We start from the raw sequence: 24,947 nt of genomic DNA on the forward strand, positions 1-24,947 counted from the left end.
CAAGTGTTTACCTTCTCCAGGCCTCAGTTTTCTCCTCAGGAAAATGGGGATAAAGCTGTCAGCAAAATGAGGCTGATAGCAGCCCCGGGGGCCCCATGGAGTTGTAAAATGCAATGAAAGTCTGAAAGCAGCTTGTCAGTGGGGAAGCCTTTCACATGCAGGATGTCCTGGGAAGTGAGGTTCTGGGGATACAATCTTCTTTTCTTTTCTCTCCTTTTCTTTTTTTTTTTTTTTTTTTCCTGGTGGGGGAAAGTAATTGAGTTTATTTGTTTTTTCTTGGAGGAGGTACTGGGGATTGAACCCCTTGAGCTATACCCTCCCTCCCCAGGTCAATTGTTTGTCCAAACCCATTTATTTAACAACTGCGCTCTGAAGGCTGGCTGTGTCCCGGGCCTCAGGTGAGAGGTGGGCCTGACTCAGAGCCTCACCTCTGCTGTGGCCTCCGGTTTGGTTAGAGGATTCAAGCCTCCCGGAGAGAAGGGCCTGGGGGCAGTACACCAGACCTGCCTCCTCTGGGCCCCATGTAAGAAGCAGGAGTTCCATGGTCCTTGCAGCCACTCCCGTCCCCTGCCCTCAGTTCCTTCTGTACTGTGATTTCTGTTTACGTCTTCCTCTCCTCTGAGCTCTGTACATCAGGATGGTTCGACATGGCCTCCCATGACTCAGACCCACTCATGGTGACCGCCTAGGTCAGTGGACTGCCACCCTGACACCAGGGTGCCGAGCATGACCAGGGAGGCTGGGAGGGCTGCCCTTTGCACCACCGGTGGGCAGGGAGGAGGGGCAGAGTGTGAGTCCTCGTGGGTCCCCACAGCTCCACGCTGGGTCCCGCAGCTCTTGTTCCCGCGTGGTCAGCTGAGGACTCCAGGCCAGCTGCTCTCCCATCAGTCATCTCAGCTGTAAAGTAGGAATCATACTCCTGCAGTCTAGGGACAGAAGTTGATCTTTTGGGTTTAAGATCTAGGCTTTCCTATTAAAAATTAAATAATTATTTGCTTCTTCCTAAATTCCTTCATGTAACCACTGGCTCTGTTGACTTTATCAGCTGTCGATTGCTATGGAACAAACTAGCCTAAAACTTAGCAGGTTAGAACAGCTAGTGTTAATTCCCTCACGGTTTCTGAGGGTCAGGAGGTTGGCTGGCTAGTTCTGGCTCAGCCTCTCACCCACCTGGGTGCACAGAGGTGGGGTTGTAGTCTTTTGAAACTTGCCAGGCTTCCAAGGTGCTGCTGGCGGGAGACAGCAGGCAGCTCCTCATCACATGCCACTCCATAGGCCACTCACATGACGTGGTACCATTTGGCAGGAACAACCCACAGGTGCTAATTCTAGGGGGCAGGGGTCACGGACAGCCAGCTTTGAGGCTGCTGACCACAGTGATGATCAGAGAAGTCTGCTGTTCAGATCTGCTCAGCAAAGCTGGTCCCCTCGATTCCTCAGTGCCCCATCACGTGGTCCTAGCCCTTCATGGAGTCACTGATCGCCACACTGGCTGGTTCAGGAACAGGAGCGTCAGCCCCACAGGCCTTCCTTAGGACTTGTGTTTGAAGGCAGGGAGGGGACCTTGCCTTGGGGTCAAGGAGCAGAAACAAGCATCAGCAGTGCTGCAGCGCCCTCCCCGCTGTGGTTGGAGGGGGTGGGGCCACAAAGCCGAGAGACAGAGGCTGCAGGTGAGCCTCTGCACAGTCTGGTTTGCGTCCCCAGATCCAGTTACTGGAAGTGGGACCCGCCTTCACACCCTTATCCTGGGCCAACCTCATTCTCACAGTGCATGTTTACAGTGGTCTTTCAGACCATCCAAGTTGGGGTTTGCCTCTCCAGGTCCATTAGCCACTGGGGAGCCACAGCCAGACACCAAGGTTTCTCCTCCATGCCCCAGTATTGGTTCAGAAGCCTTGTCTGGGTTCAGCTACCAGGAAAGAGGGACCGTGTCTGGATGTCCAGTTTACAACCTGTACCTCTCTGGTTCCTCAGGTCACTTGTTAGGTGAATGATAAGGGAAGAAGAAAGGATTCATTTGTCTGTGTCTGACCTTCTGGGAGCTTCCCGTGAATGTGCCCTGGAGTCAACAGGTTGCTCTGTTCACTAGTCTCCAGGATGTAGCCAGAGACCAGATGATGCATCCCATAATATGCCGCTAGCCATTGTCAGCAACGGGGCTCCATTTCTGGTTGGACAGAGCACACATGGTCTCCCTGAAGGAGGACAGTCCCCAGCCTTTGTGCCTTTCCTGTTAAGACACAGAGCACTCACTGGCTGGCTGGTTCTGGATCCATAATGTGACTGTTTCACCAGCAAGTCCGTGGTGGGCCTGCCTCTAGACGCTCCCAGGAGCCACGTGGAATGTGTACAGCAGCAGCAGCCCAGGGGAAAGACATGATGATGGGCCAGTGTCCGCAGATGCCTCTGCCTTCCTGCTAGCCCGCTGAGGAAAAGTTGCCTCCCTCCAGCTCCTGTCCTGTGCCCTCAGACTCGGGGTTGCTAGCCCATTCTCCATGTTTCGTAGTGCAGAACAAAAGGAGAAAGACGGGGACACGGGGGTATAGCCCAGTGGTAGAGCGTGTGCTTCACATCTGGAAGGTCCTGGGTTCCATCCAGTGCCTCTGTGAGGGAACGCAATGGGGGAAGGGAAGGGGAGAGGAGAGGGTAAAAACAGGTCGCAAGAAGTAATGAAAAATGCAGAGGATGGGGAAAGACACACCAGAGCTGGGACTGGTGAGAGGCCCCCAAAGCACCTGCAGAGAATGAAGGAACTGGAGTGAAAAGGAGATTTTTGTGGGATGAACTGGAATTGTCTTTACATAGACACTTATTGCATGTCTGTATCCTTGGTGCTGAGGACGCAGCAGTGAACAAAATGACGCTCTGGTGACTGGAGAGAAACAACAGTAAACCAAGCGCACAAGTCACGTGGTGAGTGTCCTCGGAGACAGACAGAGCCTGCGATGAGGTGACTGGGGAGGCTTTGCAGAGAAGGGCACGTTTAAAAAGTTGCAGTAAAACAGACATAACATAAAGTTTGCTATTTTGGAAGGGAGTTTTAGGGCAGGAGTGAAGGGAGGGTGAAGGCCAGAGTGTGCGGGTCTGAAGATGGCTGGGGCTGGGTTGGAGGAGGGAAGAGGCAGGGCTGGGGTCAGGCCGGGGCTGCAGAGCCCAGAGGTGCCTGCCGCTATGCTGGAGGGTGTGGGGGATTTTGAGACTGGAACCAACTGGTCTGCTTTAAAAGCATCGTTCTGACTACTTCACGGGGAATGGACTCCAGGGCGAATGGAGGAGGGAAATGGGAGAGCCTGCCTGGGTGGAGGCGGGGGATGAGAGGGGCTGGGCTCCAGGAGGCACTGGTTAGCCTGGGTAGCTTCCAGTTTATCTCAGTGGCTGGAGGCCCAGACCCAGCCCAGGGTATGAGGGCTGAGCACGGGGACAGGCAGGCCCGGGGGCAGTGGCCACCAGGCTCAGATCTAAGGGGAATGAATGAGGCTTTCAGGCACTGCCTCCTTTTCATGTAATGGACAGGGTCAATTTGACAGAGGAAGAGGTGGCCACTTCTATGTAGAATTTGAGCCGCGGCTCACTTAAGCCCCCCTCCTGCCATGGATCCTTGGAAAAAGACACATTCCAGCAGGTGTGGCTGGGCACCAGGGTCTCCCTGCAGCGCGATCAGCACCTTCCCTCAGAGGGTCCTGTGTTTCTGGAGTTCGTGGGCTGCCCTGGTTGGAGGAGGCACGAGAGCTGGTCAGGTCAAGTTAGAGACTATTTGGAGACAGAAGGATACTTCGATTCATTCAGGCCTCAAATCAAAGCACTCAGTCTGAGTTTCGCCTTCCCTGTTTCTGCTGCTTTATGTTTTATTTCACTTGACAGTTTATTTATTACTTGAGCTGTAAGGCAGTCCTATACGAGGTTACCTTTTCTTAAACAAAATAAACAAAATAAGACAAATCTCGTGGACTATATTTACAATCCATCTCCACTGGCAGAAGGGAGGAACTGGAGCACCTGTAGGGGTGGATAGGGACAGGCTGGCCTGGCTGGACAGCTCAGGTGGGAGATGGTTCAGAGCTTTCAATGCTGGAACCCGGGTGCAGCCCAGGACCCTCCATTAACTCATGTGAATTCTTTCCTTTCATTTTCTGAATACTTTTTGAAGTTGCAAAGTAAAGCTGGGATCCCAGGATGCTGTCTCCAGGATCCTGCGCCATACAAGTTATGTGCATGCCTGGAGCACTGTCTCTGGACCAGGACCCCAGGAAGCAGGAAGGGGGCAGTTCTCGGGAAGAGCTGGGTGTCCAATGTCCTGGCTCCTGCAGCCCCGGCCTGGCCAGGGCATGTCTGCCACAGCAGACCCATCACCAGGTGCACAAGTGACGTGCAGGACAGCCCCAGGGCCACCTTCAGGCTCATGAGCCCCTTCCTCACATGCTGCCTTTCACTGTCCCCTAGACTCCCTCCGCTTCTGTGGGACCCAACCTCTCCCCATCCCTCCCTGTTGTCCTGCACCCGTCTCCCCGTCTGGTGACACAGGACTCAGTCTTCCAGACCACAGGGCTCCCGGAGCCCCACCCTTGCCGGCAGCCCCAGCCCCACCCTCGTCTGTCCCCACCTCCATCAGGCTCACCTACACCGCCACCCTCTCGTGCTTTGCTGGGGGCTTGCTCCCACTAGGTATTCAATAACTGAAGCTTGATGACAGGTAGCTACTGAAAAAAACTATGAAAAGACATTGCAGCACTAACGTAGTGTTTCCTTCTGTTCGCAGTTATGGTTAACACGTGTCTACTACCATGCGGATGCCATTCTAACCATCTTGGCTGTGTTATTCTTCCTAAGAATCCTGCCAGGTATGTGCTCATTCCCCACTGCAGATGGGGAAACCGAGGTCCTGAGTGGTGAATACCTTGCCCCAGCGGCAAAGTTGGGGTGTGAACTCAGACAGTCTGGTCTTGAGTCTGTCCTCTCAATGACAGTGTATTGTGGGGGTTTGTCTGCAGGAGGCTGAGTGCAGACCCACCCCCAAGTCTACAGTCCTGATCTTACTGCTTACGTATTCAACACACGTCATGCATTATCTTAAAATGTTTTTATATTCTCTGGGGCTTGACCTCCATGCTGATGGTGCTTGGTCAGGGCAGCTGTGGTATGTTCACAGCTGCACTGCTCTTGGCACTGGCTAAGCCTTAAAATATGTAGGTTCTCTGTAGGATACCACAGAGCTTTTGCTTCTGTAAGTTGTGTCCACTGATATTTACCATGTTCATACTGAAATGGAGAAATGTCTGAATCACAAGAACGCACACTCAGCTGTCAGAGGGACGACGTCATCCTACATCACGCACGTGCTCTTGGGAGGAGACAGTGTGAAACAGAGAGAAACCTCCTAGCAGGGTCAGGGAGATAGTGTGACTTTTCTGGACTCCATGAGAGGTCTTGGGGCCCCCCCAGTGCTCCTTGGACCTCACTTTGAGAACTGGTGGTCCAAGTCAAACATGGCAATTTCTGATGTAATTAGAATTATTTTTTTTTACCAAAGATACCTATGAGTGCCATACATTTACCAAGGGAACTTAGATTTGAGATTATTTCTCATGGGCACTTCTCTAGCTGAGACATCTTTGAGTACCAAGGAACAATTTGGGGAATTTGTTTTTAATATGAAGTCTTTACTGAATTCAGCATTAGTAACAAGTTCTGAATTTACCATCCTGGAAAATAAGCATTGTAGTTGCTTGCAGAACTGGCACCAGCCAGAGGGCTGCGTATCCCTAAGGGCTGCTTTCCAGGGATGGTGAGGAGCACAGACTACCTGAAGGTAAGGCTGTGGCTCCTTCACAAACCCAAGGAGAGGGGCTGCAGGTGGATGTCATGTCATTTGCTGAATGTGGCCACCCATCAAATCTTCTGGCATTTTATACACCAGTTATATCACCACAGGCTGGTGCTTCAAGTCCTGTCTGGACTGTGAAAGTGCTAAGAGGTTTCTGTGTTTTGCCTGGGCTGTAAGGCTCTCCAGCACACAGCAGGCTTCCAATCATTTGCTGAATGAGTACCAGTTCACCTCCCAACTGAGCTGGCCCCCTGCTCTCTGCAGGCTGAAATTTATTACATAAAACACACTGTGCAAGAGGGGGACAGCCTTACTAGAAAAAAAGTCTTAAGAAGACTTACTTTTACTCTCAATCCTCCTAGTTGGATTTGTGATAAATCGATTAAAGGAAAGAATACATTATTTATTTTGATTTTAAAATGATATCAAAACTGGTAGGGCTACAGGAAAAGTACTGAGTATAGAGTTTTAAAAACTGAAGGGGTGTTTTTGGTGGTCTCAACGTCGGGGCCCCAGGAATATCTAAATCCTGCTTTGTGCAACAGTTGCTCCTCCCCTCAAGGTTTGGGGGACAACGTACCACAGAAGACGGTAACTGGAAAGCAAAGCTCATGATAATTTGTTGTGAGACAAGCTTGGGTTCCAAATTCTAATGCTGAGAACGCTGGTGAGCTGGGGTTGAGCAAAGGGCTGAGGCTGGGCTGGCCCAGCCCAAACCCAGATGTCAGTGCTTATCACAGGGCCCCCAGGGAGGAGGATGGAGGGAGGGGCCAGACTGTGGGCTTGCTCAGGCCACTTCTGCTGCTTGTGTACAAGAGGGAGTAGGAGGAAGCAAGGTGGCTGGGCTGCCTCCCTCTCTGCAGTGACCTCTGGCCATTCTGCAAGGGAGAGAGGAGCCCCAGCAGGCACAGCAGCCCTGGCCGGGCAGCAGTCCTGCAGAGGCCTCCAGTGCCTTTGTTGCCCAGAGGCAGAACGAGGTATGATGCTTCGTTTCTTCTCTGAGAGGGCGTCCAGCACCACCAGGTCACCAGTGGCTTATGTGTAGTTGGCAATTAGCTTCTATTGGTTCCAGGGACACATACATGCTGGAGCATGAGTGCCTTTGGCAGGAACTTGGTTGTGTTCGTGGCTAAGTGCACAGCTCCCAAGTCAGTGCTGGGGAAATAGTAGGCCCTGAACAAATGTTTCCGAGGTGAATCCAGGAGCTTTGGGTGGGCTGTTATGAACTCGATCACTGAGCAGTATTGGAGAGAATGTCTGAACACAGGCAGTGTCAGGGCCAGGCCTTCCTGACTGGGCTGGGGATGCCCTGGAGATGGAATGTGGCCCATGGACCACCTGCGTGCCTGCTCTGGGTCTCACTCCACAGCTCCTGAATCAGAATCTAGGGGTGGACCCAGGTAACTGCAGGAAGGAAAACAGGCTTCCTTTTTATTATTTGACATTTATTTAATGTAATTTTCTAAAGTACTACCATTTCCACATGCAGTAAGTACAAAACATTTACTTGTGAAACATTTTACATTCTTTTCTTCTTCATACTAAGTCTTCGAACTCCAGTATTTTATATTCACAGCATACATCAATCTGGACTTGCCACATTTCTGGTACTTGTCATATTTGGCGAGGGGCTACCCCTTGGGACAGCAGACCAGGATGTTCTCATGTCTTACTAGTGGCTCTTCCTCAACCTTCTGGCAGGGCCTTATGTGTCAATATCGCAGGGAAACTTGCAAGCCACCTCCTCCAGACTAGATCTGATTTTCACTCAGGATTCTTTCGTAACTCCCTATACTTCTTTTTCAAAGCACTTGTCACAGCTTGTAATTACTGTACTGGTGTGGCTACTTGGTGGACATGTGTTTTCCCTGCCTGATGAGAAGTCACGTGCTGCTGGACTGGACCTGCTGTTCCTGTTCAGTCCCAGTGCCTGACTGAGTGCCTGGCCTATGGCAGAGGCTCAGTAAACATTCTTTAATTAATGTATTAAATGACTCAGTCCCTTCCTTTACTTCTTTTCTCTACTGTACATTTTTACCTGTAGGTTCTGATTTTGTGGAACTTCACTTTGCTTTTGCCGTAGTATGTTTTCAGATTATTTCAAGGCAAATTGCTTCTTTATTCATATTTCCTATTTTAAATTCCCTATTTGGCTAAGGTCAGTGTTTTTAAAAAGTTCCCAAGGATGAGTATTGTCAGGGACCAAAATAAAAAATGCTAATTCCTAGTTCTCTCCCAGCTAGATTGATACAGTCAGTTAGTGTGGAGTCTGCGGTCTGAAATTTTAACATCACCGGGTAATTCTTACGGTGGCAAATAGGGGAACCCTTGGGTCATCTCTTCTGGGACGCTCGTCAGCCACGCGTTGGCTGTAATGTCAGGTGTCCCCTCATCCAGGGGCGTTGCGTGACGTGGGGGGGGGCGGAGAGCAAAATCTGGCTGCCTAGAGGTGTGAGAGCCCCCTTCCAGTTCCCGACGAGACACGCCCGGTTAAGCTCCCTGGCCGCCCCGTGAGTGGGGCGTCTTAGGCTCCCGTTTCCCTTAAAGAAGCAGGTCTGAGAGGTGACCTGGTGGCGGATGGCGGTTGAGCGCCCCTGGACCAGCGGCAGGTGCACCCAGCGCAGGACGGACTCGGTGTGAGTGGACAGAGCACCTACCGCCCAAGCCCAGCTAACGACCCGCGCTTTGCGGAGCAGCGGGTAGGGCGGCGGCCGGTCCTCGCCGGGCGCGCCTCTGGAAGAGCGGGCGCCGCGGCCACCCCGCGACACCGAGCTTTCCAGCGCCTTCCGCACCAGACCCGCTTCCGGCACATGGGACGGCCAATCGTCACGTCCGAGAACGAAAGACCCGCCCCCTCCGGGACGCAAGTAGCCAAACAAGTTGCCCGCTTCCCCAGCGTCCCGTGCGCCTGGACGCACGACCTTGTCCAATCCGTCCCGGGACGTCCTTCTGGTCCCGCCCCGGCCTGTCCCATAAGCTGTCAATCTCGCTGTCTCCCTTGGCCTCGCGCGCACTTCCTCCCCGACGCCGTGACGTGCGCAGCCTTGTGCCCGACCGCGGCGGGCCAATGGCGGTGCCGGATACAGCGGGCCAATGGGCGGCAGTGTCTCATGCGGCCCGCGCCGCCGCAGCCGCCGCCGGGTCCCGGAGCCAGAGGCCGCCCGAGCCGGAGCGCGATGGAGCGAGGGCCCCAGGCGGGGAGGCGCCGCCGAGCGCGCGGCCCGACGCCCCCTCAGTGAGCGCTCGACCGCCGCGGCGCCGCCCGAGGGCGGGCTCGCCTCTGCCCGCCTCGCCGCCGCGCCGGCGCTTGGAGCCCGCACCGCCTTCCCGCTCGGGCCGCGGGCCGGGGACGGGCCGGGGCTGCATGGCCTCGCCCGCACGCCGCCGCTGAGCCGCGGGCCGGAGCCGGAGCTGGTGAGAGCCGCGGCCGCGCGGGGTCGGGGCGGGCCGTGTCGTGGGTCGGCTTGCGGCCTGCAGGCCTCCCGCAACGGGCAGAGCAGCGCGGCGCGCTCCCGCGGGCCTGGGGGCTGGGGTCCCGGGCAGCCGTGAGGGGCTGGCGGGGACGTCCGCGTGGGCTCGAGGGCCTGGGGGGGAGCCGGGAGGGCCGACCGAGGGCTCCGGGCGAGCCTGAGGGGGTGAAGGGGGTTTCGGGGTGGGCTTTCGGTGAGCCTGGGGGGCCCGAGGGGCCGACGGGGCGCTCGGGGTGGGCCTGGGAACCTGGGGGTCCCGGGGCATCCGTGAGGGGCAGGGGGTGGGCTCCGGGCTGAGCTGCGGAGCCGGAGGTGGGCAGGGGCAGCCTGAGGGGGCCCGGGCAGCCTTGAGAGGCCGACGAGGGCTGCGGGGGGCTCGGGTGCCGACCTCTGACCCGCGGGAGGGGCGCTTTCGCGGTGTGGGCTGTAGTTGTTATTCCAGCGTCCCTATTATTATCGCTGTTTTGAAATGGGAGCAGGCGGCTTCGGGCTCCGAGCCGGAGGGGGCGGGCGAGCCGGGGCCTGGAGGGAGAGGGGGCGCCGGGGCCGCAGGAGGCGCGTGGGCCCGCGGAGGGGCAGGAATGCGGGGCAGCGGCGCGGGGGTGTTTCGGGGGGGAGGGTAGGCGGGACTGGGGGGCGGGTGGGAGGGAAGCGGCGGCGGCGGCGGCTGCAGCAGCAGCCCTTGGCCTCAAGGAACAATGTGAGACGTTGCCTGAAATGTTAATTTCCGTTCCTCATTTCATCATCCCCTGGCAGGGCGGTAGCTGTGAGAGAGAGTGTGAGTGTGTGAGTGTGTGTGTGTGTGTGTGTGTGTGTGTGTGTGTGTGGTTGGCCCTGCCACATGAATTCAGTCCCCTCTCAAAGAGGGATTGTGTTATTAAATCTTCTATCTTTGCCGTTTTGGGGGAGTCTTAATTTTTCCTGGTGCCCATCAAGGTTTTCTGCTTCTGTTGTGTTTTTGAAAGCTAGTCTTGTATTCCAGCATCCAAAGAGTTTTGAGAGAGGCTTTGGAAGATTAAGCTGGCCTAACAGGGCACTGTGCTTTCAAAACCATTTTCTTTCTAACAGTTCAGATGCAGCATGCTTAGGTTTCATGGTTTCTGCAGGTCATTGAGAAGTTTTGTATTCGTTTGCAAGAGAAGTCACATTCAGACTTTCTTATATGGTGGGAGAGTTTTCTGAAGTGATTTGAGCAATATCCTTAACATTCCTTTAGGACTGAGGAGTCAAAGTGTGGGCAGTTGTTGGACTGCAGAACTTAGAATATTTTGATCCTTTTGGTGGGGGTGGGGTGGGTGAGGTGCACTCAGCCAAAAGATGTAAGATGATACTGCTTGTGGAAAAAATGCCATTGAAACAGTTACTATTTTTGGTTTGTACAAACCCAGTCAATGGAATAACTTGGATTGTTGTAAATCAGACCCTGAGACCGTGTACCTCAGGGCTTTGGGACCTTGATTTCTGTTAGTGAATGTTGCTGTCCTGGAAGACCTGGAGTCCTGTTTATGTCTTTTGGGAGTGACTGCACAAATATGATAGTGTTACTCTGAAACCGTAGTTAGGAAGGAAAAGGGGACTCATCTTGCTCAACTGAGATTGTGACCCTTAGCCCCCCGCCCTCCATCAGCTGTTGTTGGCCTTCTGTAGTGTCACGCTCAGGAGCAGGCTCCCCTTTGATAGGCTGGCTCTCCCACGGATGGAGGAAACAAAGGCCAAGTTGCTGTGACATTTTCCTGTGTTCTTTGTGCATGCCTCTTGAGATGGTTAAAAAGCTAAGAAAAGACACTGCCAAACTGACCCAGGTTTGAGACTTTGAAAAGGTCTTATAAATATTGTTTAATTGTAAAATACGCAAAAGAAAATGTATCTGAAGTTTGTTTTTAAAGGTGCCATGTAGTCTTGAATTCCTCACCTGCAGTTCTGCCTCTGAGTGGCCGCTGTTGGACGTGTTCTCTGGACCCTCTGTGGACCGGTCATGTTCGTCGCGCTGCTGCAGACCAGACGGGCTGCTTGTGACTAGTGGCTTCACGTTAGCTCTAATTACAGCGTCGATGTGTTGACAAGTAGAACTTCCTACATATAGAGAGACCATGCTATTTTTGAGAATATTTTTCAAGAAGCTTTGTGTACCTTGGGTTTTAAGTATATTTGACATAGTAAGTTTGTTTTATCAAATAGGAGAGTTATTTTGTGTAGGATGGCAGGGAGCCCATCATCAGTTAAGTAACATAATTAAAGAGTGTTGGTAAACGCTGGTTCAGGCATAATGTGCATTTGTTGCCAGAAAGTGTTTTGATCTGTCCACTGCCCTGTGAGTCCCTTCCTCTCTCACCTGGTGAGCGCGATGGACGAGCTTCCTTTACTAGCATCACCTTCGCTAGTTAGCAGGTGAGACTGACGCAGCAATTGTTGGCCGCAAGTGGAGTCAGTGCTCTGAGGGGGTTGAGCTTGGCCCGTCTGATAAACTTTACACAAAAATAGAATGAACTCAAATAACTGAAAGTTATTGTCTTGAAACGTTTTCAGCGTATGCTCTCTTAGTTTGAATTTCAAATGGAATTTCTGTGCAATTCAGCTTTTCCGGCTTTATCATAAAGCTATATGAAAAAGATGGTGTCAGTGCCCAGCGCCTGGAACTCAGGCAGTTAGAGATACTATGGAAAGTCTTTTTTAAAAGGCTTAGGAAAGAATCCACTGTAACAACTACTTTGTTAGTTCTGATGGAAATGTTTCTCTTCCTGAGTGGCTCTTCTTTCGTTTGATGGATCTTACTCTTTTAGGCCAGAGTCAAACTCAGGTGTGTACCTTAAACGTCTGTTTTATTCTGTGCTTTTCTTAACTCCCATTCCTCCCTCTCTGTATTTAAAGTTCTCTTTAAATTCACTTTTGGACCAAATAGTGTTTTATGTTTATGGCAGAACCGCGAATAGTATTTTTATGAAAATGTCCCAAAAGCTTATTAACTGGCTTGATCCTGATTGTGTGGCCCCTCCCCCAGTCCGTCTCTGCATCCTGTTTAACTCCGATGCTCTGGCTTTGCTGGCCTCTCATTTCCTAGATTGGGCATGTGCCTTATTCTCCAGGACTTCGACCATGCTGACCCTCTGCCTGGACCAGGGTCTTGCTGAGTGTCCATCACTGCCTCCCTTGAAAATCCTCTCCCCTCCCAACCAAAAAAAAATCTCTAAGGGAACTACTCAGTCTTTGGGTCTTAGTTCAATGTTGCTTCCTCATAGAGGGTCTCAGTCATCACATGGAAGGAAAGTGGCCGCTCCCCCTTGTTATAGGCACATGGAACTGAACGATGCTGACCAGGTGTGGTTGGTCTTTATCTGCTCCCACGGTAGTAGGGCTCTAAGCTCACTGAAGACAGGGATGGTCAGCCAGGGGCCAGCCTAGGGCATAACACTAGAGGTAGAGTGGCTCAAGAAATATTTGTTGAATTTTTAAAGACTGTGTATGGGAGTGTTTGAGTAATTTTGGGAGGACAAACTTAGGATCATGAACTTAAAATTTATTTGATTGACTGGGGATTAGGCTATGTGCATATTAGCCATTTTTCCATTTGTTACTACAAGTTGCCTTTACAGAGAAAGGTATGGGGCAGAGCTTTTAAAACTGGCACAGAGCAAGAGATAAAGGAAAATAATTAAGGGGAAGATTGTCTTTGTGGGAAGAAAGTAATGTTTTCTGTGGAAGCGGTTGAGGAGGGCTGCTGTTCTGGGGCCACGGTCAGAGGCTCGCCAGGAGGCGGCTGCTGCTTATGGCGCTAGAGGTTTCGTCTAGAGCTCTGAGCGCCTTCTGGCCGTGTGTGACGTGGATAGTGGCTTAGTGTCACAGGGAGTCCTTTGAAAGGGTTAGAGTTTTTTAATTCATTTGTTTCTGTTACTTCCTAAGTGGCTGTAATAAAAAAGCTCCTGGGCATTCAAGCCAAAGCCTCAGTTCAAATAAATATAAATTCCCCAGGATGTAGATGCCCCCTTAACGTTGCCCCCTTCCCCCAGCCCAGTTTTGGCATTTTAATGAAGGAAAAAAAAGTCTCTTTGGACAGAAATACACCATAATGGAGTTGTGTTATTTTTTCACATTTATGTTTGTTTTCTGATTAAAAAAAGAAAGAGAACCTGTTATGTAATTGGCAAAAGGTTGTTATTGGAAAGACTAATTCTCTCTCTTTTTTTTCTTTTTCTTTTTTTTGGGGGGTAGGAGGAGGTATTTAGGTTTATTTATTTATTTGTTTGTTTTTAGAGAAGGTACTGGTGATTGAACCCAGGACCTTGTGCCTGCTAGGCATGCACTCTACCACTTGAGCTATATCCTCTCCCCCTCAAAAGACAAATTCTGAGTATAATCTGGGTGATAGAGACCTGAGTTGGTGGTTTGGATAAAGTAGATTTGTGCAGTTTTAACTTTTTAGGTGGTAAGAGGAATTGCGTGTTGTTGAAAACCTTTAAAGTCACCATTCTAGAACTTAAGAAATCCCACAGTTGTAACTCTGGTCTGTTAATAAAGAGTTGAGTGGGTTTTTAGTGTGAAAATAGAAGTCCGATTAATAGTGGCTGAAAGGACTGAAAATTCTTTTGCAGGGCTAAGGCTCCTGTGATGCCCACCCTAGCCAGGATTGAGGGGGTGGTGCTGTCTGAGCTACAGCATCCTTGCTGGCTGGCTGAGGGCAAGACCTACGTTCCCAGTCCTGCCCTTGGCATCTGTGCAGTGAATTCTTTATTATCCTGAAAATTTGTGGGCACTCTTTTCCCACTTGTAATGAAGCCAATGTGCATCTCTTTACAATATCAGAATGTTGGTCTTTTCTCAATTTAAAACATTTTTGATCACTTATATAAAAAAATTCATAAACTCTCCCCTTCAGTTACTTATTTAACTCTAGAAAGTGTCACCTTTAAGAATGGCTGGGATTGAAATTTAACTTAAGAATGCTTAACTTTGTGATATCAGAGAATATTTTTCATCTAAAACATGGCAAATAGACTTCTTTTCTCAGTTTGTCAGTAGTAAGTGTCCCTTCCTCTCTCCTCCAGTTGCAGTCTTCAGACCCAGCGTGTGAATGTCCTGTAATAATGAACGTTACTAATTAATGAGAAGATTGTGGGAAGGTGCTGGGTTCATAAGGTTTTGGCTAAAGTTATGAATAGTTTTTTGTTTTGTATTGTTTTTTTTGTAAGGGGAGATAATTAAGTTTATTTACCTGTTTATTTATGGGAGGTGCTGGGGATTGAATCCAAGACTTCATGCATACCAGACATGCGCTTTACCACTGAGCTATACCCTCCCCCCAGGAATATATATTTTTTTTAAACTGCATTCATATCCAGCAAAATAAAAAAGACTTTCATTTAATTCTGTCTGATAATGTAGACTTGAAAGCATTATGGCCATACTGTGTAAACTTATCTAAAGTCTAGAGAACATGAAGAAGCAGTGAAGAACCTTATTTCCCTTAAGAAATTAAGCCTTACTAGCATGTACCATGTTTCTAAATGTGGTTTTACATCCTGTAAAACAGGAAGTTAAAATAAAAAAACAAAAAAAACCCCAAAGCAACGCTCTTGAAGGAATTAACTTTTTTTTTTTAATTACTAAAATGCTTGACTAACTAAAGGATAACTTAAAAAAGATCTTGCCTTTTGGATGCTTACAGAGAAGAAAAGCCAGTCTTCAGGGGTCTGGCACTATAGCCCTCAGGTGATTCTGATTTCAAGGAATTTTTAGGCTTTGTGAATTTTCTTTGCTAGAGGTATGTGATTTGCTCCTAATTTAGCTTTAGTTGACCTACATAGGTATTTCTGTTACTTTGAGAGTAGTTCACCTGAAATTTGAAATTTTAAAGTTTAGAGGTTAATATATTAAATATACTAAACCTCAGAATCTTTTGTAGGAAAAAGTTTCCCTGATGTTTGAGAAAGGTGAGCTTTTAATTGTCTTATCTTTTAGTATGAAGCTTAGAAAAGTGGTATGTGCTTTCACTCACAGCCTAAGTAGTTTTCAGCAAATGTAACCTTAACGAGATTTACATGCGAACTTTTTCTTTGGTGAAGTGATTAGATCTGATTCTGCTAAACTTGGGTTCTCCTCAGATGACTGACTTTTTAAGTAAGACAGTGTTGAAGCTTTGAAGCAATAGCTTTAACCTTAAAAAAAAAGTATTTAATAAGCAAAGACTCATGGCACAATGAAGTTTTAGAAAGCTGGGGAGAAAAATCTCTGTCCCAGAATTCAACGTGTATCCTCTCCATTTTCCTTGATAATTTTCTTCTAAGCCCCCAGTATGCTGGGTCAGGGGAGGTGGGGACTGGGTCGGTAGAGGATTTGAGGAGGCAACACAGGAGGTGGGGGGCTCTCAGAATTTGGAGAAACACTTGTGGGTTACATTTCAGTTCTGTGAATGTTTTCTACGCCTGCTGTGACAAATGACCATGAATGTAGGGCTAGAACAGTATAGATTTAACATCTTCCAATTCTATAGGTTGTAAGCCTGGCATGGGTCTCCCTGGACTAAAGTCAAGATCTCAGCGGGGCTGTTTCCTTCTCAAAGCTTGGGGAGACTCCGTTTCCGGGTCTCCTTCCTTCTTTGTGGCCTCTCCTCCATCTTTTTTTTTTTTTTTTTTTTTTTTAGGGTTTCAAATCAAGGACAACTCAGGGCCTTTGTTCTTTCATCAGTAACTAGAGATTCCTGAAGTGTAAACTAAGCCCCTTCCTCCATCTTTGACGCCTGCAGCCTGCGTCTTGTCTCTCTGACTCTCTTCCAAAGTTGCCTCCTCTTCCGACTCTTCTGCCTCTCTCTTGTCCTTTTACAGACCCTTGCAGTTACGGTGGGTCCACCTGGGTAATCCAGGATAAGGCCCCTCTCTGCTGGTTAGTAACCTTAATTCCCCTTTGCCGTGTAACCTGAGATACCCATGGATCCAGGGATTAGGACGAGGACTCGGGGTTGGGGGGGGGGCATTGATCTGCCGGCCACTCTAGGGTGCTGTGGGTGCTGCCACAGCACGTGAGGTCAGGTCAGCCCTCAGCGCTGCAGGCTCTGGAGCTTGGCCTCGGTTCTCTGGAACTGTCTTGGCTCTTGGAGAGACTCCGTGCCATCGGACTGCCAGCGAAGTTTGGCATTGATAGGGGTTAGTGGGTGTGGTGGAAATGTACTTCCTGAGCAGGGTTTTGTTTGGGTTTAAATCAATTTTTATTTTGGAGTAACTTCAGATACACAGAAAGGTTGCAAAAGTAGTACAAGTACAGAGAGTTTCATTATATTCTTTTTTGGGGGAGGAGGGAGGTAATTCAGTTTACTAATTATTATTATTGTTTTTATAGCAGTACCAGGGATTGAACCCAGGGCCTTGTGCATGCTAAGCACTGCACTCTGCCACTGAGTCATCCCCCCCACCCTCGGAGAGTTTCATTGTATTCTTTATCCAGGTTTGCTAATAATAACATTTTCCTTAGCAATGGTAAGGTTGTCAAAGCTAAAAAATTAACACTATTAATTAAACCCCAGATCCATTTGATTTCGCTCATTCCCCACCAATGTCCTCTTCCTGCTCCAGGACCCTACAGGGCACTCTGTTTCCCTACTCTCGTTCTGTCTGTGACAATTTCTCAGTCTTGCCTTGTTTTTCATGACCTTGGCAGTTTTGAAGAGTACTGTCTTTGTGTTTTTCTTTCTTTGTAACCATTCTCCCACTTGGCACAGTTGTAAAGCAACTGTGTATGACAGTTGTAGAGCTGATTTCTGATTTACCTGGCCACTTTTCCAAATGTGGACTCCTGGAAATAACAGCTTCCCTTGACTGTCTTCGGTTCTCAGGCTGGCCATTGCCCAGCCTCTCTCAGATGATCGCTGCAAATCCTCTTCAGTGCTGTCTAGGGGAGGACGGTTTTGTGTCTTTCTGCAACTACAACTGCCATGAGTTATATGCTTTGGGGAGGGGCTTCTGCAGGTGCTCTGGTTTAGTAGGGTGTTGACCAGTGGCTCCTTGTGCACAGGGCTGTGTGTGGAAGCACAGAAGGGCAGACACAGGCAGGGAGAGCACTCTGGCTCTACAGCCTGGGGGGGGCGGGTGGAGGAAGCGGATGTCGGGAGCAGGGTCAGGGCGGTCGCAGATGTGGGTAGGCTCTGGACAAAGGCTGGGGAGGGCGGTTGTAACGTGAGAATGTCAGGCTGGCTTGTTTGAGCGTGGAGCCCAGGAAAGAAAATGGTACAGATAAAGCCAGGACAGCGGGCTGCAGTCAGCTTGTAAGGGCTTGGAACAAGAAAGCATGGACTCAGCCTGCAGAGAGGAGGGCAGAAACAGTGTGTCCAGTCTGCATTGCTGCACAGGCTGGAGGAAAGTCAGGGTGACTGGTGAGAGGGAGTGCCTGAATTCGGGAGGCTGGGAGAGGGGGAGTGGGCGCAGCCAGAAACAGCCTGGTTGACCACTGCTCACGAGAGGTCACTGCCTCGTCTCCGCGTGTGTACCTCCACCCCTACTGCCCTCTGCTTTTGGAAGAATATCCGGTTTAAGAAGTTCTTGGTAGATTGTTATTGAGGACTGTTAGAGAAAATGGAAACACCATTTTCTAGGGAAAAATGTAAAGCGGCCAGTTAGAAATGGCTGATGGGATTGAACATTTATGGGAGGAATCAAACCTGCGTTCACACGAGTTGCAGAAATGCCCGCCCCGGGAAAGTGGCTGAGGGGCGAAGTTTGCTGGGACCTGGATGGAGGCTGGTCAGGGAAGTGGGGGGAGGAAGGCCTGTCCTCCTGAGGCTTTCCTGGCAGGATCTAGGGAACCTTGAAGTGGGAAGGGCTCTTAAAGTGGGCTGCTTGGGCTGGATGTGAAGGCTTAATGGTGTTTGCTAGCAAGTGTTTATGTAAATACTCGAAAGTGAGAGGGTGAGTTGACCGAGGGGAGTGCCCAGTGTCTTTGACACACGGGCTCTGCCCTGTGGGGCTGTGCGGTGCTGGCATTCTGGAGCAAGGAGGGGAAACTGTGTGGGAAGCCTGACAGCAGAGGCCAGGAGCTGCGATTGGCTCCAACCTCTTATGTCCCAGACAGTGTCAGCTGCAGGCCAGGGAGAGTTGCAGGAGGGGCTGGAGGAGTGGTCCGCCTGCGGTGGCTATTTGGCAGACAGTTCGTTAGGCTTAGCAGGGACTCTTGTATCTCCCATGGTTCTATGCACGTGTGGTTAGATACCTAATCAGTATTTGCTTGAAAGATCAATCTTAAAAGTTATGGTTTTAAGTTAGGGCTTTTAGCCTGAGAAAGGAGTGACATCTGGCAGGAGCTACGTTGGTCATGTGCTGTGACACAAGAAGTTGGTCCTGTGTCTGTGGCGGGGCAGCAGGGACACTCACAGCCTCTGCCTTAGGGAGCTGCTGGTAGTGACTGTCTCTGTGGCCATCCTGGTTCTTTCAGGCCTGCATCGCACGTGGTGGGTGGCAGGTGCGGCAGTGAACAGCAGCGGTGGGTGTTTGGGCTGCTTGACTGGGCAGGGAGCCAGGGTCAGGACTGCCCATGTGGTGCGGTGCTGTGTGTTTACTGTTCCTTAAACTCTCCTCAGCTCTGCTGGACCCCTTGGTTCCCACCCTCCATAAACCTGCAGCCTCTCACCTTCCCAGTACTCGGCACCTGCTGTCGTCTGAGGGAGAGGACTCGTTTTCCCAGTGGTGACGGGTGACCCTCGCTGCCCGTCACCATGGGGGCGGGGGATGGCCTTTCCTCGCCCTGTCTGGGGCTGGCTTGTTACTGTTGTTCTGCTTGTCCGGGGGGCTTTTGAGTGCTGTGCTTTCAGTGAAACAGGTTATGTAGAAATCACTCAGGATCATTGGCTGAGGCTGTTTGGTTTTGAGGTGTTTGCTGATGGGCTGCAGTTGATGGTCCTGGCTGGCAGGTTAGGGAGAAGGGAAGTGGTTTGTGCCCCCTCACCGTGACCCTGCTCTTTCTGACTTGTTTGCAGGTGGAAGTAATAAGAGTGTTAAACAGCAGACGACAGAGGTGGCAGCCTTCACGGAGTTTGGAAATTACAGCTTTAGACCTCTTAGTGGTGCTGGAGTGGGGGTGTGGGCCTGAGAAGGCAGGTGGAGAGACTAGCACCTGCTCATGGAGCCGCATTTCTCTGCGTTGCCCTTGTGCGGGTGGGGCCCACGTGCATGTGAGGCTGGAGGGTATGGTTCCCTCCAGCCCGCACTTCCCTTTACCAGGCAGCCACCTGAGAGCTGGAACTAGGGCCTGTGTCTTCACCAAAACTAGGGTACTTTTTAAACTTCCCATGTAAATATTTGTCATTGGTGGCTAAATTTCCTAGACTGTAGCTTTTACTGTGGAAAATGTAATTAATTAGTCACCTAATAAGATTTAGAGCTGATAGACAGCCACACAAATGACACTCAGTACACGTGGTTTGTTTTCCTGAATTAAATAAATTCACTGCATGACTTGGAAGCCTAGCATGTAATTCAGAAAAGCAGACCCTCATTATTAGTAGCAGATCCTGTCTGGTGAATAGATCTTTCTGGTATCACTCAGTGCACCCCTCTGCCAGTGGCACTCCTGGCCCCATCATAGAGGAGAACATATCAGTTTTGCCCAGAGTCCCCTGTGTCTCTGGTGGGCTCAGGCAGGTAGGACATGGTGTGAGTGAGCAGTGATGTGATGTTTCATCCCTGAATGGGCCCATTTCTCAAATGTTACATACTGATTAAGTGGTGAAAATTACTCTGGGATGTAAAATGTAACAGTCAAGTTCATTTTAGATGTTACTGAATTTATATTAACAATTTATTATTTGCAAAAGGAACCATTAGCAAAGTGAAAAAATCCTATGAAATTGGGAGAAAATATTTTTGTAAACTGTGTATCTGATAAGGGGTTAATATCCAAAATATATCGAGCACATACAACTCAATAGCTAAAGACCAAATAACCCAATTAAAAAAAGTAAAGGACCTGAATAGACATTTTTCCAAAGAAGACGTACGAAAGGCCAGCAGGTACTTGAAAAGTTGCTGAGCATCACTCGTCATCAGGGAAATGCACATTGAAACCACGATGAGATGTCACCTCACACCTGTCAGAGTAGCTGTCAACAAAAAGACAACAAATGTTGGTGACAACACTAACCTCATAGAAAGAGGTCAGACTCGTGGTCATCAGAGGCGGAGGGTGGGGAATTGGAGGAAGGTGGTCGCAAGGTACATACCTCCAGTTACATGATAAATTAGTCGTGGGGGTGTAACGCACAACGTGGTGACCGTGGCTGACGCTGCTGTGGACGGACGGAAAGGTGTTAGGAGAGTCCATGCTGAGAGTTCTCATTGGGAGACAGTTGTTTTCCCTTTTTTCTCCCTTTTATTGTGTCTATATGAGAAGATGGGCGTCCCCCTTTCACAGTGTATGTAAACCAGACCACCGTGCTCTGTGCCTTGAGATCACACAGTGATGGCGGTTAGTTCTTTCTCAACAAAACTAGTAAAAACTTGCAGAAGTTCCCTCCAAGGCCCAGTGGTAGGAGTGCCATCTGAAACTTTGAACAGGGCGAGGCCAGTGGGTTCTCTGGGCACTGGCCATGCTCTGGAGCCTCCTGCTGCAGTCTGCAGGCTCCCCATGACCACTGCTGCCCCCACCCCATCTTTGTTGTTGGAGTGTTAGTGTATCTGTACGTGCGTCTTTTTAAAGAGATAAAAGATAAACACATTTTTTATAAAAATTTTGGGGGGTGGTAATTAGGTTTTGTTTATTTATTTTATTTACTTGGAGGTACTGGGGATTGAACTTAGGACCTTTGGCATCCTAAGTGTGCGCTGTGCCATTGGGCTATACCCTGCCCCCAACACAGATTGTTTATAAACTGAATTTACATAAAAGCAAATACCAATGCTGATTAATCTAGGAAAGTAGTTTTTTGAGACTACTGTAAGTAGCCTTCAGTTCTATTAAAAGTCACTTCTGAAGAGGGGAGGATATAGCTTAGTGGTAGGGTACGTGCTTAGCATGCATGAGGTCCTGGGTTCGATCCCCAACATCTCCATTAAATAAATTAAAAAAAAAAAAAAACCTAACTGACCGCCCCCCCGAAAAAAAAACCAACTAAGCTTTAAAAAAAAGTCATTTCTGAGTAACAGATTTTTTACATCAAGTCACACTTGTTTCGTGCAGGAGCAAGCCTGCCTTGTAATGAATGTTCTTCTGGTGACTGGACTTTCCTGAGGTCAGTTATCTGACACCAAAACTGTCAAGGACTGGGTCTCCAGGGACTGAGTGTTGGGTTGGGGATGCCCTGGGGTCGGGGGACACATCCATGTAGTTACCGTGGTGGGATGTTTACCTGGTGTGGGGTCTTTTAATGTGAGGGCCCAAGTGTGTCATGGTGGGAGGGCTCAGGTCAGGCACGTTTAGTTTCCAGACTGTCTCATCCTGGAAAATTTTGGGGTAACCATGGTTTCATTCTGTTGAAGTGTGGTTCTTTGAGGTTGGAGTTACGGGGAGTGTCAATGACAGATGTTGTAGGAGGCAGCTGCCATTGTAGCCCCACGGTGTGAGGAGTGGACATGCCTAAGCTGCTCCCCCCGGCCGCACTGGGAGGCTGGGGTGTGGGCTGGATGGAGGCAGCACCCACCACACACGTGACTGTCCCTTGCGCAGGGTGGAAGGGACACGAGTGGATGCTGCTTGGCTGCTGGGGTGGGTGGGACGTCCCTGGGGGCAGCCCGGCCATGAGGCCTGAGACCTGATCTCTGTGGGGCGTTGTGTGTGGACCTGATGAGGATGTCCCTTTGTGGGGTGGTTAGCGTATAGGAGTCTCTCTTTTCTGCTGAGATCCTTGAAATGGGATGTCTTATATTTATACAGATTTGAGGGATTTCAATAAAAAAATCAGCTCGAACACTTTGGCTTTACCTATCTTCCAGTTTTTGTCCCTCTTTTTCATCTTTGCAACCAGAGTGTCTGTTAGGTGATTGCTCATATGTGCTCTCCTGGTTGTCAGACCCTGGCCATGAAAGTGGGGTCCTCAAGTCGTGGGACCTACCAGCCCGGGGGCCCTGGTGTGTGCAGGTCTCCAGAGTTCTGGACAGGCCACAGAGCAGGTCACGCGCTTAGTGTCCTCACACAGACTGCAGCTGGGGTCGGGACCGTTCCCGAGGTGGGGGGAGCACAGAAGCAGCTTCCTAAGCATGCCTCACATTAAGCCACCCCTTTTCTGTGGGTTTCTTTTGAAGCCATGATGGAAGGGAAGCAGAATCCATACCAGAGACAAACGTGAGGCCTCATTGTTAACATTCAGAATCTATCAGTCGTTTTTAATGTTTCCTGTGACCTATTTTTCCATGAAGCACAGTTAATCATATCGAAAGGTGTACAATCACAAAGGTGTACCAGTGCTCTGAAAACTTGGTGAATAAAGCAAAGAAATGCAAGTTAGGGAGAAAGGAAGAAATTCTGGCTGTGCGCCCGCCCCCAGCTTCTCTTACATTCAGAGAGGTCGGGGTACAGGGTGGGCAGGAAGAAGATAATGACCTTGAGGCAGTCATTCCTGGTCCTCATTTTCAAGATGATTTTCATGTTTCTTACTCACAGGTAAGCACTGGGTTCAGTGAAGAGGTGTCTTCAGGTGTGGTAGAAACAAATGAGTCAGGAACAGGGGGCCCTCGTCCTTAGCCCCGTTTCCTGGAAATGCCTCTGCATGTTCTTGCGTTGTTTCCTGTGGACTTCGCCTTTTGCGTGTTCACCTTTAGCCTGACTTCTCTCCAGGTACTCTTTGGTATAGAGTTAGGGGTTGTTACCTTGATCTGTGTGTTGATAAACTTTTCTCAGCCCTTTGTATTTTTTGAGCGTGATAAAATGTGAATGTAAATGACACTTTCAGGTGTCCACTTCAGTGGCAGTAAGTACATTCACACTGCTGTGTAAGCACCATCCGTCTCTGTTTCGGAGCACTTTCATCTTCCCTCCATGGGACTCTGTCCCCGGGACACACTGACTCCCCGTCCTGTGCTGGGTATACAGGTGGAATCATGCCATATTTATCCTTTTACACCTAGCTGCTTTCACTTAGCATAATGTTTCAAGGTTCGTCCGTGTTGTGGCAGAATTTCCTTCCTTTTTCAGGCTGAGTTATTTGTCATTGTGTGGATGTACTGAATTTGTGTCTCCGTTTTCCATTGATGGATACTGAAGTTTCCAGGTTTTGGCTGTCATGAGAGTGCTGCTGTGAACACGGGTGTGCAAATATCTGCTCAGGTCTCTGCTGTCAGTGTTTGGGTGTGCACTGGATATTGGGACTGGTGGGTCAGGTGGTAATTCTGAGTGTAATTTTTTCAGGGGCTGCTGGAGTGTTCTCCATCGCAGCCACACCACTGACACAGTTTGTCCTTTAAAGGAGCGCTTGTTCACTTTCTGTTACAAAATGCAGAAAAGTAGGCAAAAGGTAAAAAGAGTGTCCCATGTGTATCATTTACATATAACAGCATTTTGCTGTATTTGCTTCATTATTATTTTCGTTGAAATATTTTAACACAAACTTCAGATTCACAAAAACCTCATTTTGGCCAGTTTCTTACATAATCACATTGTCTTTTTTCCTTTTACTTACTTATTAATTTATTTATTTTAAATTGCAATATAGTTGATGTACAATATTGTGTTTCTGGTGTATGGCAAAGTGATGCAGTTACATATCTACATATATTCTTTTCCATATTCTTTTACCTTACAGTTTATTACAAGATATTGAATGTTTGTCTAGCTAATATGTGATGATCTGTGTCTGCTGACCCCAGACTCCCAGTCGAGCCTTCCACCCCCTTTCCCTGCAGTCACCGTACCTTTGTCAAACTTAACAGAATAAACAAGGATTTCCTATCTAATGCCTCGTTTAAAGTGTACTTTTAATTGATTGTATAAGCACCTATTAGTCCGGCAAACTTGAGCAAAAAAAAATCAGTGTTTTGTTATTTTCTCTACTTTTAAGTATGGAAAGTTCCAGAGATACGGAGAAGCAGGGTTAGGGCTAGCCCTTGGGCTGCTGCCTGGGTTCAGCCCTTGTTTGCACTCGGCCGTGTTTACTCTCTGCAGGGTGTGCGCTGCCTGACAGCTTGGAGGTGAAATGCAGACCTCAGGACACCTTCCTCAGGCAACGACGGTCTCGTGCTGCAGCCCCACGTCCTGTAGGTCAGCCTGCGGCCCCCGCGGTCACACTTCCCTTTGGTGTCTCTAGGGTCAGCCTCCCCCTTGTTTCTCCATGACTCCAGACCAGTCACCTGAGAATGGAAATGCATTCTTGGGTTGTCTGGGTTTTTTCTGGTTCTGGGGTGTAACTTGTTCCTCTGTCCTGTGTTCCCTGCTAACTGGAAGTTAGGTTGGAAGGCTTGGTTAAACTTAGATTAAACATTTTTATCTTCGTGGGTAAAATTTTTGGGTCAAAGTATTCATGTACTGACGAAGGGTCACCCCAAAGATGACTTCTTGGTTGCAGAGGGACACGTGTGTCTTTATAGTCCCACTTTGGCCAGATGATGGGCTCAGCCTCGGGAGTGCTGTCTACGAGGTACTCTAACTGACGTCTCACTGGCTTCCGTGTTAACGCCTGTAGGCCGTGAGGGAGCCTTGCTTGGATCCTGACTTGGAGGGAGGGAACAAAAGCGCTCTTAAGAAGTTTTCGTTTT

General features: G+C 49.4%; 1 protein-coding gene across 8 annotated transcripts in view; it reads left to right on the forward strand.

Moving 5' to 3' along the window:
• The first annotated feature begins 8,956 nt into the window (after positions 1 to 8,956).
• The window catches only part of ANKRD11 (ankyrin repeat domain containing 11), a 136,543-nt gene continuing 120,552 nt past the window's right edge, over positions 8,957 to 24,947 (forward strand). For 5 of the 8 annotated variants that reach the window (XM_074349166.1, XM_074349170.1, XM_074349165.1 and 2 more), the window contains exon 1: positions 8,957 to 9,235. The gene's annotated coding sequence lies outside the window, so the exon portion shown is untranslated. The remainder of the gene's footprint in view (positions 9,236 to 24,947) is intronic. The other 3 variants (XM_074349171.1, XM_074349169.1, XM_074349172.1) reach the window with 1 other exon arrangement.

Source organism: Camelus bactrianus, chromosome 21, assembly GCF_048773025.1.
Source record: "Camelus bactrianus isolate YW-2024 breed Bactrian camel chromosome 21, ASM4877302v1, whole genome shotgun sequence".
NCBI classification, from domain to species: Eukaryota; Metazoa; Chordata; class Mammalia; order Artiodactyla; family Camelidae; genus Camelus; species Camelus bactrianus.